This window comes from Peromyscus californicus, unplaced genomic scaffold (assembly GCF_007827085.1).
Source record: "Peromyscus californicus insignis strain IS unplaced genomic scaffold, ASM782708v3 Scaffold_9__1_contigs__length_137607984, whole genome shotgun sequence".
Classification (NCBI taxonomy): Eukaryota; Metazoa; Chordata; class Mammalia; order Rodentia; family Cricetidae; genus Peromyscus; species Peromyscus californicus.
Window position 1 is genome coordinate 128,248,438 of NW_026294617.1, and position 14,454 is coordinate 128,262,891.

Consider the following 14,454-nt stretch of genomic DNA (forward strand, 5'->3'; position numbering starts at 1 on the left):
TGTCATTATCAATTTGGAAGAAAGTACACACCATCAATAATACTTTTAGATATAAGGGCAGTCAGATGTGAAAGGACACACACCAAGCTTTTCTACCTATAGCAAATGCAGGTGCAAGACATTTGCAGAAACTGGTGTTAAATAACATTTACAGCAAATCATCGACTTGGACTGGGTTCATTCACTAGAACCTAGTAAATCAAATCTAATGCACACCCTTACACTACAGTTTTATGTAATTCAAGTTGTTGTTTATCTTACTCCTTCCTGGCTTAATAAGGCTATCCCCTACATTTAACACTGTAAGAAAAGTAGCCTGGTGAAAGCCAGTGCAAAGCTGTCTCAATTTTTGTATTGTTTTCTTTCTTCAACACTCTTCCTAGAACACTAACCTCCCCTGCTCATTTCCTTGGAACATACATCCTCTTCCACAGAAATTGCTAATAAAAAACAATTGGATTTTTACAGTAACTTGGTTGTGATTTTGTCTTTTGACAGTGTTAACTGCTTTTACTGTGTGCTAGGTACTAAGGCAGACTCAAGTCTCCCTGGACAGCCACTGAAAACACCAGGGGTAGACAAACAAATCTATCTTTTGTATATTTTATATTTATCTTCATGGAACATGGGAAAGTTCTTAAGTTGGGACTATTCCTAAGATTATACTGTTTTTGCTCAGTTTAGATAAAGTAAACACCTAACATGAAGGCACATAGTAATCACAAGCTACCACAGACTGACAGGTGGGATGCTTCTGCTTGAGCAACTATTTAAAGGTCTGACTGCCAGTTCCTGGTACTCTTGGGAATCAGTAGAACTTTTTGGAGAACTGATGGAATAGAAAGTCTTAGAAGATGTGCCCTTGCTTCAGATGTGATTGTCAGATATTCATCTCTTCATTTTCTCCTCAGTTGTGTGCCACGGTGAGGTGAACGTATTGCTTCACTATGCATTTCACTATGCATTTTACTAATATGTCACCCTATCATGTCATGGACCTTAACAATGTGGCCTTAGCATTATGGATAATTGTCATTGACATAAGACAACTCACAGTTGCCTGTAAATCCAACTCCACTGGGTCTAATGCCCTCTTCTGGCCTCCATAGGCACTCACACACACTCATTCACATATACACAACACACACATGTACATGGGAACACACACACATAAAATAAAATGTTTAAAATAAATCAATTCCACTCTGATAGGCAGAAACTATCATAGTCAAAATAAGGAGTTCTTAGCTTCACAAGAATCACAGTCATATCTGTGTCCTTCAAAATGCAAACTCAATTTTTTTTTTTGGTTTTTCAGGACAGGGTTTCTCTGTATAGCTTTGTACCTTTCCTGGAACTCACTCTGCAGTCCAGGCCAGCCTCGAACTCACAGAGATCTGCCTGCTTCTGCCTCCCAAGTGCTGGGATTAAAGGTGTGCACCACTACTGCCCAGCACAAACTCAATTCTTAAAATGTGTTCCCTAGTATATAATAAGTGGAATTAATAATAGTTTGTTATAGTTACCAGTATGAAAATGTCGATTTATCATTAGTCAAAACTTTGAAAAACAGACTGTACCTATTAAATCTCTTGAGATCAAACAATAAGTTAGCATTGCTTGCTATTTCAAAACAAGTAAGGTAAGCCAATGGTAATAGAAACAAAAATGACCAATGTCATCAAGTAATAAGACATTTCTAAGAATAAATTAGACCACACAGCCAACTTCATGGTATACATATTAATCAGAGAGTTCAGTCTCTTTTCCCCTTCTAATTTAGTTTATCCTGCACAGCACTAAGCACTTAAAACACGAAGGACTGCTTCCTTTCTGAATGGAAATGGCACCTTCATCATCTCAACTGTAACTTGCTGTAAACTGCGATTTATCTTCTCTGTTTTGTCAGTGAGGCTTCTGGTTCCAACTTTGTCGCTTGTTCCCTGGGGCTTCATATGTAAGGTGCAGAGGAAGTGGAAGGGTCATTATATACATATAGCTAGAAAAGAAATTCTCTGTGTAGATTTAAAAACATTGTGGGAGCCCACAGAGATTTCCTAGTGAGATCTGAGCTTGACTTACCCAGCAGGACTGCATAAGAGGATGATTGGACCATAGGCCTGAGTACCGGGTGTTTGGAAGGGTCTACACTTGGCTGTATCTGGCAAGAGGGTGGTCTTTTGCCTCACCCCTTCACATTGTTATAAAAAGTCATTTTGAATGGAAATTCTTAGCCATTGGGTATTAACCCAGGTCCTTCCAAAGCTATCCTGTGTTTCTTTCCTCTCAATGGCTAGGTCTCTCTTTCTACATATTTTTCCAGAGTACCCTGAAAAAAGTGGGGGAAGATCTGCTATAGTTAGTGTCTGAACAAGGACTTGATGAACAGAGAGTAGGGGGCACCATGGAGCAGGGGGTATGCCCAGTAATGAATTAAAAGTAAAGGCAGTGGTGTTTTAATCTTTGGGAGCTAAAACTGTTTGTAGTAAGGATTAGGCTGCAGCAAGTATCTCTCTTTGTCTGTTTCTCTGTTTCTCTCTCTCTCTCTAAAGTTGTAAAAAATTTGGTAAGGTTTGGGAAATATAAGCTTTAAGTTTAGGGATATGGTGAAGGTTTAATAAAAAAAGTAATTTAGAGTAGAGTAGGTTTACCCAAGTACGAGCAGAACCTGGCATGCAGAAAGCAGTGTCCATAGCAGACTGCAAACTTGGCAGTCTGAGCGGCTTCAGAAGCTCCAGAAGCTACCCAAAACAGCAGATGCCAGAGCCAGAGCAAGTGGCAGTAGCCAGGCATCAGCAGCTGAGACTTGTGGGGCATCAGCGCAGCAAAGGTGGCAGATGCCTAAGAGACAGCACAAGCAGAGGGGGTCTGCAAGACTTCTGCCATGAAAAAGCCTCAGTGAGGAGTGAAGATGACATGCCTCAAGAGAGGCAAAGAACAAGTTGAGGCTTGGAGTACAGTAGAGATTTGGATCCCAGCTCCTGGAGCAGGTCTGTCTCCCTGAGTCCCTGGCAGCTGGAGACCAGCAGAGATGCTGCGGGAGCAGCAGCTGGACAGGCAGCTGAAGAACGGCAGTGAGAAATGCCAAGGTGACACAGAGCCATGTTCCAGGCTGAGCTGTAAAGATGCTGGAACCTAGAGCTGCCAAAGCTCCCAGTAGCAGGGTGTGGCTGAAACCATGGAGCTGCCCTGGGGCTACATTCAGCTGTGCAAGCTGAGCAGCATACAGAGGTTTCTAAGACCCAGAGTGCTGAGCATCAGTGAAGCAGGTAATGGGAGCCTAGGAAGTTGGGAAATGGAGCTATGGTTACTGTATGAAAGCCTTGGTTCATAGGTGTGGGAGGATCCTTGAGTCCCCAGAGTGAGAGGCAGTTGAGAGCCCTTGGCCTCAGGACCTGGACTGTAAAAAAGCATATTGGGACAAAGGCTTTGCTGCTATCTGATATTTAATGACTGGGACTGTAAAAGCCAGTAGCTAAAGCTGTGCAGTTTGTTTGCCAGCTGTAAAAAGCTCTCTTTTGAGAGGACTCTGGCAAAGCCTGCTAACAGCTTTCACCCTGGAGCAGATTGCCTAGAAAGGCTACAGACTGCAAAGCACAGCTGTAGCCGAGAGCAAAGTGCAGAGACTCTGGTTTGAACTGAGTTGTTGCACTCGGGAAAACTGCAAAACCTTTTTGGTTGTGGATTTCTTCATATTTGGAACTTAAGATTGATATCAGAAAGCTTTCTAGAACTTTAGGACTGGTACCAGAACTCTTTTTGAACTTTTTGGACATAAGAAATGAGATTGACAGGAATGATTCAATTGCAATGGGAAAATTTTGACTTTACTTATGCATCTAGACTCTACTTATGAACTATTTTGTGTTAAAAATGGAACTGTTTTGTGGAACTGTTTATGTAAAACTGGAACTAATTATGGAACTAGTTTTGTGTTAGAAATGGAACTGTTTAAATGGAGAAGTTTGGGTTTATTTACTCAAGCTTAAGATGTAGCTTAAAAAATTATAAAGAAAATGAAGAGTTAACATCCCCTAGTCTCTTTAATATTTTCTTGTTATTTGAGTAGACTAATGTTAAGTTGTGTTTATGTACCTTATGTTTGCATAGTTCTATTAAGAAATTGCTTTTGGATGTTTGCTGAAGTTTTTAAATTGCTACTGGCTATATTGAGAGTATTGCTTTTGGATGTAGGTTTGTAGGAACTGTAACTATGTATAGTAATATTTGTGTTAGAGTTATCATGTTAACCTGTTGATATTGATGCACCATGGTTTGGAGAAGCTAAGGGAGTATTTAAGTTTGATGCAGATGCATCAGAGTTTATCCTATTTTTTGTTAGCAAGAAATGCAAATGATTCTACTAAGAGATTGCTTTAAAGTATATTTTTGCTAACATTTTAAAGTGTTAATGTTTCTATTAAGAGTTTGTTTTAGGGTGTAAGTTTGAGAGAATTGTAATTATTTATTGTAATATTTATGTTAGAATTATGTTAACCTGTTAATGTTTGGTGAAGCTAAGTGAGTCTTTAAGTTTGATGCAGTTGCATCTAGAGTTTAATGATTTAAAAAAGGACTTGGTGCAGCTAAGACTTCTATAGACATCTTTGACCCATTCAAAAAAGATATTCCATCTTGGTCATCCTCTATTCCTTTACTGAGAGATATGGCAGCCATAGAAATTGCTGTGGTTGTTGCAGCTACTTACAAACTCTTAATGGGGAGCCCTTTAAAATATTAAGAAGGGGGGCCTGTGGGAGCCCACAGATGTTTCCTAGTGATATCTGAGCTTGCTTTACCCAGCAGGACTGCATAAGAGGATGATTGGACCATGGACCTGAGTACCAGGTGTTTGGAAGGGTCTATATTTGGCTATATCTAGCAAGGGGAAGGTCTATTATCTCACCCCTTTGCATTGTTATAAAAAGCTCTTTTGAGTAAAGTTCTGGGCCATTAGATATTGACCCAGGTCCTCCCAGTGCTATCTTGTGTTTCTGTCCTTTCTCTCATCATCTAGGCCATCATTCTACCTGATATTTTCTTATCCCTCATTCCTCAAGAATACCCTGGAAAAAAGTGGGAGAAGGTCCCCCACAAGATGTATTACTCCAATTTCATACATGCCTATAATACAATTATAACCATGAAAACTTTATTAATTTTGTCACAGTTGGACCATGCATAATTTTGTTTCTCACTAAATCACTCCTATACAGATTTTCCACTATTTGCATTTGAGCTATTAGCATAATTACAGTCTTTTTTCTTAGAAGTTATACTAGGATATTTCATTTATATTGGGGGATGTCAAGCCATTCCTGCTATTAATATTTTCAATATTGTCAATTTATGATGTCATTATTAATAGGATAGAAATTATTTCCTTTTGGATAAGATTCCATTTGTTTGTAAGAAAAGTTGCTTTGCATTGATTTGTTCTTATTTTATTTCGCAAAAAGACTATTCAAGGCTTATACTCATTATTAATATACAATTGTTAGCATAGTTCTTACGGGTCTCATACCCTACTCACTGACATGCACAATCTGATATTATCAATCATTATACTTTAAAAATCACCAATGTGAAAAATTATTTTTAAAACTTTAGCCAAGTATCATATCTAACCCACTAAATGCTTACTTAAAGGTAAAGTTTAGCTCTATCTTTACAGTTGTGCCTTCTGTGGTTTAACTCCAGGCTTGTTTGTTGACTTGAATGATGTTTATCATCAGAGCTGCACATCTTTCTGATTTGTAGGATATAGAAATTCTTCCAATGGGGAAATAGAGTTTTCTTCTGAGTATGATAAACATTTTTTTTGCCACTGTCTGGTTTAAAATAATATACATTAGTCAAGGAAACACCATCAAATGTTTAAATGATTGCATTATAAAATATGCACATGTGTCTGCTTTCCTGTCCACATATCCAAGTGACCACAAAAAAATCCTGAAAGAAAGATTCTTTAGCAAAATTCTGAGCCTTTGAACAATCAGCAAAAATCTATTCCCACATGCATTTTATCAAACTGTGAAAGTACTAGCATTACAAACAAGACAAAAGACATAATATAAAAACAAATGACTGATACAACTTTAATATTAGGAAATAACTTAACAAAAGTTAACTTACTTTTTAATTGCCATGAACTTTAAAGCTGATCAGATATGTCACATATTATTCCAGGATACAGGAGAGTCTTTTAAAGAGCATTAGTTACTAATACTTGTATTATTTTCACCAAGTGTAGAAACTGTTTTTGACTACATATTTATTTAAGGAAATCTTGTAAAAAAAATAATAATGTTTCCATAAAACCCTGAAGTGAATTCTTTTCACTCCAAGCATTTTGGCTGGATTTGCTTTGGATTTAAACAGAAGGAAATTCAATCATTTTGAACAAATTATTTTTCTACAGCACGAGTTAATGCTAATAGCACTGAGTGTTTTTTTGATGACATGCAACACTTTCCACATCCTGACCTGACTGTCCCTTAGCTGGATAATCAAATGCTTACAAACTAAAACCTCCAATCAGTGACTTTGGTGAGCAAAACCTGTAATAGCTATTAATATTATTTCAGTGCACTAAGGTACAGTAAGAGTAAAGTGTCAACTTTGAATTTTGTTTCTTTCCTGCTGTGGATATCGCTCTGTATAAATAAAATGCTGATGGGCCAGTAGCCAGGCAGGAAGTATAGGCAGGGCAAGCAGAGAAAAGAATTGTGGGAACCGGAAGGCTGAGTCAGGAGATACTGCCAGCCACCGCCATGAGAAACAAGATGTAAAGTACTGGTAAGCCACAAGCCATGGGGCAACTTATAGATTAACAAAAATGGGTTAATTTAAGACACAAGAACTACATAGCAAGAAGCCTGCCATGGCCATACAGTTTATAAGTAATAAAGTCTCTGTGTGTTTACTTGGATCCAAGGAGCCGCAGGGCCATGGGAGCTGGGCAGGAAGAGGATAACTTTGGCTACAAATGGCGCCCAACATGTTGGCAAGAGTTTCCACCTAAAATCTGAGAAATAAGATTCTAAAACAGAGCTAAAATCAGCTTCTTAGTTGTCTCTCTCAAGTTAGAAGCAGCCTGTGGACTTGAGCTACTCTATGGTGGGTTCATCATGTGCAGGCTTGACCTATACCACGTTACACAGAGGTGTCTCCAAGCTGCACATTATGCTGTATGGGGGATATATTTTTTGCTAGTTAAAAAATAAGAGGTTTCTGGGCTACACGCTGCGTTGATAGAAGCATAGACACACTGCTTCTGAGAGTTGATGGTGCACATGGCTTCCAGATATAGAGCTGGTGGTAAATGTACCATTGTCATGTTGGGAAGCTGAGGTGGGGGGAAATGCTGCAGTTTAAAGCAATAGATTCACAAGAAGTCAGATTCAAATGGGATAAACCTCTAAATGGTCTACAATATGTGTAAAAATGTACATAGACTTGGAAGAGAGAAAAAAAGAAATATATGCAGTTATTATCTATATTATAGATAGTTTAAAAAATAAAGTCTTTAAAGAGAAAGTAAAAGTAGTATAAAAAATAAGCCACATAAAGATGGACATCACACAGAGAATATGGATTGCACTATCTTTGGGATTTTTAACTCCAGAAAAACATTTGATTGTAAAGACTGCTCAGTTAAACCAATATGTATATTTTAAAGGTACCTTGACTTCAAAATTTGGATCTAAGGATATGTTGCTTTGGAAAGGAGGTTCTGCTTTTGTTTCCACAGAAAACAAGAGTCTATGGATTTGTTCCTGTAGCTGGAGTTTTCCTGGTCCCCCTGGCTCGCAGCCGCTCAGACCCAAATAAACACACAGATGCTTATATTAATTAAAACTGTTTGGCCTAATGGCTCAGGCTTCTTGCTAGCTAGATCTCACACTTAAATTAACACATAACTCTTATTTATGTTTAGCCACATGGCTTGGTACCTTTTCTCAGTTCTGCCTTCACATATTGCTTTTCATGATGGCAGCTGCTGGCAGCATCTCCTGGTAGCATCTCCTGACTCAGCCTTCTTGTTCCCAGAATTCTTTTCTCTCTTTGTCCCACTTATACTTTCTGCCTGGCCACTGGCCAATCAGCATTTTATTTGTCAATCAGTCATGGCAGCACATTCACAGCATACAGATAGCCACAGCATGTTCCAGATTAAGATACATCAGGTTTGACCAGCTAAGACCCCCAGAAAGGTCTCCAATGACACCATGGCCCAGATGATCCAACATTCAGAATGGTTTCAAGGCAACTGGCTCAGACAATGTAGTGTCACAGACAACTCCAGTCAGGACTAGACCATAATCCTTAATTTTCTCAGGATACCCATTAGATTGCCAGTGCCCTCACCCAGCAGGAAGCAGCATGAGAAGCTATGCCCAAATTCCCAAAATATTGTTTATGAATGTTTATTTTTATTTAAAGAAGGTTAATTATAAATTCAATCTCTTTCTAAAGAAAAAAAGGGGATAATATAGATATCATAGAATGAAAGGGTAGATTAATGAACCTACTTTTAAAGAGCAACAACTTGTTTGAAATGTTTTACATTGCTATGAATTTTAGCTTATTGACACAAATTTAAACTTAATTTTGTTATACTGTATATATATTTCTACTTGCATTTGAGGTATTATGTTTATGTAACTCATTTAGATTGTAATGGATAATTAAAAATACAGATTAATTAGTCTTATATGATAGTCAAACTTGTAGCCATTGTTAGTTAAGTTTTCTAGGTATACATAGATATATTTCAGATAGATAGGTGATCTTCAAACACTTCAAAGACCTACAGAATATGACACTTAAAATGTTTTAAAAATTTGGACTTTCTGGACAATGAGACATGTCTGCTCCTGGCAGCACTGATTTACTTCAGAGAGGAGGATGTGCATCAAAGACACTCTATATGGAGTTTATCTTCTTCTTGGCAAAAATAGCCATTTGGGCAAGAAATTATTCTTGCCTGGACTGCTTGATCAACAGGACCTGCAGGACCTATAGGAAGGTGACCACTGAACTTTGCTTGGCAAAATGGTCCTTCAGGTTTGTGCTTTGCAGAGGAAACTGCCAGAACTTTGGATGACTGTCCAGGCTGCAGGCTATCTCTGTCTATTCTCACAAGACTCCCAAAAGTTGCTTGGATCCTTCTCCCATTTCACAGGTAATAGTATATCCTTCTGAGGTCTTTGATGTAGTTGAAGATTAGATAGTTACAATTTCCTTAGTCTTGATAAAAGATAAGTTAGATATGAAACCTTAGACGCACAAATATAAGATAGATAGAATATTTTCTTTAATTTTGCCAAATATAAATAGACCAGATATTATATAGACTAGATATTGTAACTGTAATTCTTGCTTGATAATTGTTCTGTTATATGTAATTTTACTACATTAAAGTTAAAACCTTCCTTTTTGAAAAAAAAAGATAAAGGGAAGTGCTATGAATATTTCTCTGTATAAATAAATGATGATTGGCCAGTAGCCAGACAGGAAGTATAGGCAGGGCAAGCAGAGAAGAGAATTGTGGGAACAGGAAGACTGAGTCAGGAGATGCTGCCAGCCACCACCATGAGAAACAAGATGTAAAGTACTGGTAAACCACAAGCCATGGGGCAACTTATAGATTAATAGAAATGGGTTAAGTTAAGATATAAGAATTAGATAGCAAGAAGCCTGCCATGGCCATAGAGTTTATAAGTAATATAAGTCTCTATGTGTTTACTTGGGCCTGAGTGGCTGCAGGAGCTGTGTTGGGACCAGGAAAACTTGTGTCAACACTTTCCTTTTCATTTTTCTTTGTTAATTTTAGGTATAACTTTAATATCATACATTTTCTCACTTCTCAAAATAATAGTCAACATAGATATGAAATAATCATGACAAAATAGCAATTGTTGATTATAAGTCTTGAGGAATGTTTGCCTGAATTCTCAAAAATTCAGAATTTTCTCTTCTTCCGTTGGGTTAGTATTTTATATAGCATTGTTTTGCTAAATGCATTAGCTTTGTGGTAGATTTGAATTATAATTACTAAAGTCTATATGTTGTTCAAAAGTCCCTTATGGTCAGTTAAGTGTTTTTATTTTAAGAAAGCAGCAGTTTCGTTGAATCCATTATTTTCCACTTTATGAGTGTGTTTGAAAATCCATGTTTTAGACCTCTTGTACCTCAGATTCCATATACTAAGCATGTTTGAAGTAGATACTGAATAGTGCACAATCGCCTTTATTTGATAACACTGTTAACTGTACAGATTTCATATTCAGGCTTTACATGCTTTGGTGGAGAAGAGGTAGTGGATAAAGGAATACTCTAGGACTCTCTCTACCTTGGCTTGTTTAGCTCTAGATATAAAGTACAATCTAATTTGTGCAGACATTTAGGAAAGCTGTAAAAACATTCTTGTCTGTGCTCCAAGCAAATATTAGCAATTCCTCTTCTTGGGGCCTGTGAAACTCATTGTCCATAGAATACATTAACTGATAAAAGAATAGAGTCAGTGGACCACCAAGAACTAATTTCACCATTTTGTAACTGTGTTGGAGTATGTGTGTCCCATGAAAAGGTCATATATAAAAAAGATTCTTTGTTTGAATATATGAGTTTTTAGGATGCCTGTGCTCTCCTATGGATTCATAAACTGAACATAAGTCTAGCAACACATATCCCTTTATCTTATTTTCCTGAGCTTTCTAATTTGGCCAGTTGTTCTAAGTAAGCAAGAACTGTGACATGGTGCCTGGTCCTGTAAAATTCCTTATGTAACAGATGAACAAGAGAACATTTATAGTGAAACATTCATGAATTTTCAGCACATCTGTTGTTACTGTCCCCAAAGGCCACCTTCAGTTAAATCTCCTATTTTCCAGATATTTTTCTGTTTTTCCAATCCAGACAGTACTTTGATCTGGCAGGAAAACAGTCAAGTTGCCTTTTATAACCTGTCTGCACCTGCTTCTGCAGGTGTGGTGGGAGAGGACACTTTCTGGATGGAAGGAAAAAACTACCTGGGACTCATTGGGCCAGTCATTTCTTCTCAGCAGCTCAGCAGGCTGCTTTGGGGATGTTTCATGAAGTCTAGCAGTGGGTCTTTCTCTTCTCTATCAGCATGGCTGCAGTAACAGTGAGAGAGGCTCTTGTGATGTTATTCAAGTGAGTTATTCGAGAGAACAGCTCTTCTAAAATAACTTTTTAAATTACTTCACTTAGTCAATATATTTTTACTTTATTTATAGCTTTTATCAACTTAATACTATGTGGTTTTATGTTTTGCTTTAATGAACAACTTTTATGGATGTTATTTTATCTTATAATACTCTATTTATGTGTTCAATTTTTGTTGTGTGTACGCACTCAGTGGTAACAGTCATAGTTGTGTAGGGCTGGTTTTACTTGATTTCTATTCATTGTATTCATCAATATCAGGCTCAAACAAAACCCCATACCTACAGTAGCTCACAGTCCCTGCTATCGGCAGGCCTTGCATGGTGGCCATGTGCCTCTGCACTCTTGCTTCCACCAGCAGGAGAGGATGGTTTCCTGGAGCTAGGAACATTATTCTACAGCCTTTATAAATTGAAACTTTTTGTAGCTATGCAGTCAACATTAACAACTAGACAAGTTGCTTTTTAAAAGGCCATGGAGATTTTATGTATCTGTACTTATAAAGTCATCCAATATTTGGAGTGGCCCAATGTGCCTCATTGTGTTCTTTTCTGTGTTTTGGTTTGGGTTTTTTTGTTTGTTGTTTTGTTTTGTTTTTTTCCAGACAGGGTCTCTGTGTAGCTTTGCACCTTTCCTGGAACTCACTCTGTAGCCCAGACTGGCCTCAAACTCACAGAGATCTGCCAGCCTCTGCCTCCCGAGTGCTGGGATTAAAGGCGTGTGCCACCACCATCCAGCTTACCTCATTGTGTTCTAAAGTATGGTAACATTTACACCTGAAAAATGGAATGCTGGATTATTTGGAAGAGAGTAGATATCTCTTGGTGGTTCACAGAGGTATAGCTGGGGTAGTGACTTAATATCTGCCAGCCAAATTCAGCCCCTGTCAAGTACAAGTTAATTAGTATGAAAAATTAAAAATGCAGGTCTAAGTTGTTCTGTGAGTCATATGCAGCTCACATCCACAAAATTAAACAGTGCACAAAAATACTTTCATCATCAGAAAGAGTTCTACTGAATGGCAAAGAAAGAATCCAAAATTGTGTAATTGTCTGGTTTTTTGCTAAAACAAATCAATCCCCAAATTTGTAGTAGGTTAATGGATCAATGTTTTCAGCAAGGAAAATTTTCAAAAATCTTATTAAATGTTTTACGAAAATATATATCTGCATTTTGGATTTTTAATTGTTAACTATGATTTTTTGATTAGCATGCATTTATTCTTTGTTATGATTCTGTAACAAGTCTTTCTCTGTACCACCAGCTCCCAAATAATGACACAGAGATGTTATTAATTATGAAAGCTCAGCCTTTATCTTAGGCTTGTCTCAACTAGCTCTTATAACTTCCATTAACTCATTTATATTAATCTGTATTCTGCTATGTGGTGTTACCTATCTTCCATCTTTCACCTCTTCTTTCTTCTTTGTGTCTGGTTGGTGAATCTATCGTTCTTTTTCCCCAGTCCTCTCTGTCCCCAGGAGTCCTGCCTAAGCTCCTCCTGCCTAGCCATTGGTCCTTCACAATGACACATCTTCACACAGTGTAGAAGTATCCCACAGCATGATTCTTTGATGATGACATTTCTCTCAAAGACTCTTGGTGAAAGTGTGGTCCCTAGCTGCTGGATTTAACATTGAAAGCTCTTTCGATCCTCTGTGCTAGGACACAACTTATAAATTAATTTATTGATCAGTTCTTAATTTGATGGTTTTGGGGGAGGTGTAAGAACTAGGAGACAATCTGAGTACATACTTTGAAGTGAACATTTTGACACTGTCCCTTGCATTCTCACTCTGTATTTTCCAGCCATTGCTATGTATGTATCTTCCTTTTATATATACTCTCATTTCCACTATCTCATGCCTTTACACAGGCCTAAGACAAAGACCAGGCCAGTCATGGGATGAAACTCTGAACCAAATGAAGCTTGCCTCTTCTGCTGTGGGCTGTCATTCTGTATGCTGTGAATATGTGTTGCTCTGATTGGTTGATAAATAAAATGCTGATTGGCCAGTAGCCAGACAGGAAGTATAGTTGGGGCAAGCAGATGAGGAGAATTTTGGGAAGAGGAAATCTGAGTTAGGAGTCACCGGCCAAACACAAAGGAAGCAAGATGACAAGGCAGAGCTCAGAAGCCATGTTGATAAACATAGATAAGAATTATGGGTTAATTTAAGTATAAAAGCTAGTCAGTAATAAGCCTGAGCTCGTGACCAAACAGTTATAATTAACATAAGCCTCTGTGTCTTTACTTGGAGGACACAAGTAGAAGAGATTTGTCCCAACCACCAGCTGGCCAGGACACAGGAAAACTTCCAACTACACTCCTCGAAGTTATTTGGAGCAGGTAATTTGTCACAACAACAACAATAAAAATATGAAATTGTCATTGAGAAGTGGAGTCATTCCTCTGACTCTCCTTGAAAATATAATTCAGAAGCCCATGGAAGAACTTTGGATGAGGTATACAGAGTAGCATGGAGATATGGATAAGAATCCCTAGACTACTGAGCAGAGCTTTATGGGAGATTTTGGTGGAGTCATGGAAGTTCATCATGCCAACAGGCATGTGGACACTAAGACTGTGCTCATGAAATTTCCAACAAAAATAAGGACTATTAGGAATGGATAAGAAGTACTTACCTGGCAGGGAAAATACCATGATCACCTTCCCAGGGCGAGGCTTATCCATTGCACTGTGGATGTGCTGACTCCTATGATTTCTCCAAATGTGGGAAATTCAACTGCATAATTTGTGGTAATGAGGGACTGTGCTCATCTTCTCCCCTTAAAAAAAAAAAAGAATGGATAAGAAACTGCATGTTATTTGATGCTACAAAATTCCTGTATATTTTGTTCATACTCTGAGACTTTAGAGGTGCTACAGTCAGTAATCTGAAGGTGGTAAATTCAGTGTAACCCAGGATGCCAACTGTAATATTTATAAATATTCTTGGCCACAGTTATAGTGAGAATTGTCTTCCTTCCCTGGAAGAGTAGGAAAACATTGATTCTGGCTAAAAATGGATCACATGTAAAGTTGTCCTCAATAATTATTAACTCACTATTAAGGAGTCTAGAAAAGTTATTCAGAGAGCCTTTCAGAAATTGCCAACAGGTCACCCACCATAAGCTTTAGAGTTCTCCTGTGTAAACTCATTTGAAAAGCCTTAAAGTAGATGACAGCTCTGTAGGGGCACTCTTCTTACAAGAGCACTCCAGACAAGTTTCTATTCACACCCAAACCCAGGGATCCAG

General features: G+C 37.9%; 1 pseudogene; it reads left to right on the forward strand.

Annotated features, from left to right (window-relative positions):
• The first annotated feature begins 13,831 nt into the window (after positions 1-13,831).
• Positions 13,832-13,986, forward strand: LOC128106843 (uncharacterized; annotated as a pseudogene).
• The last annotated feature ends 468 nt before the right edge of the window (positions 13,987-14,454 follow it).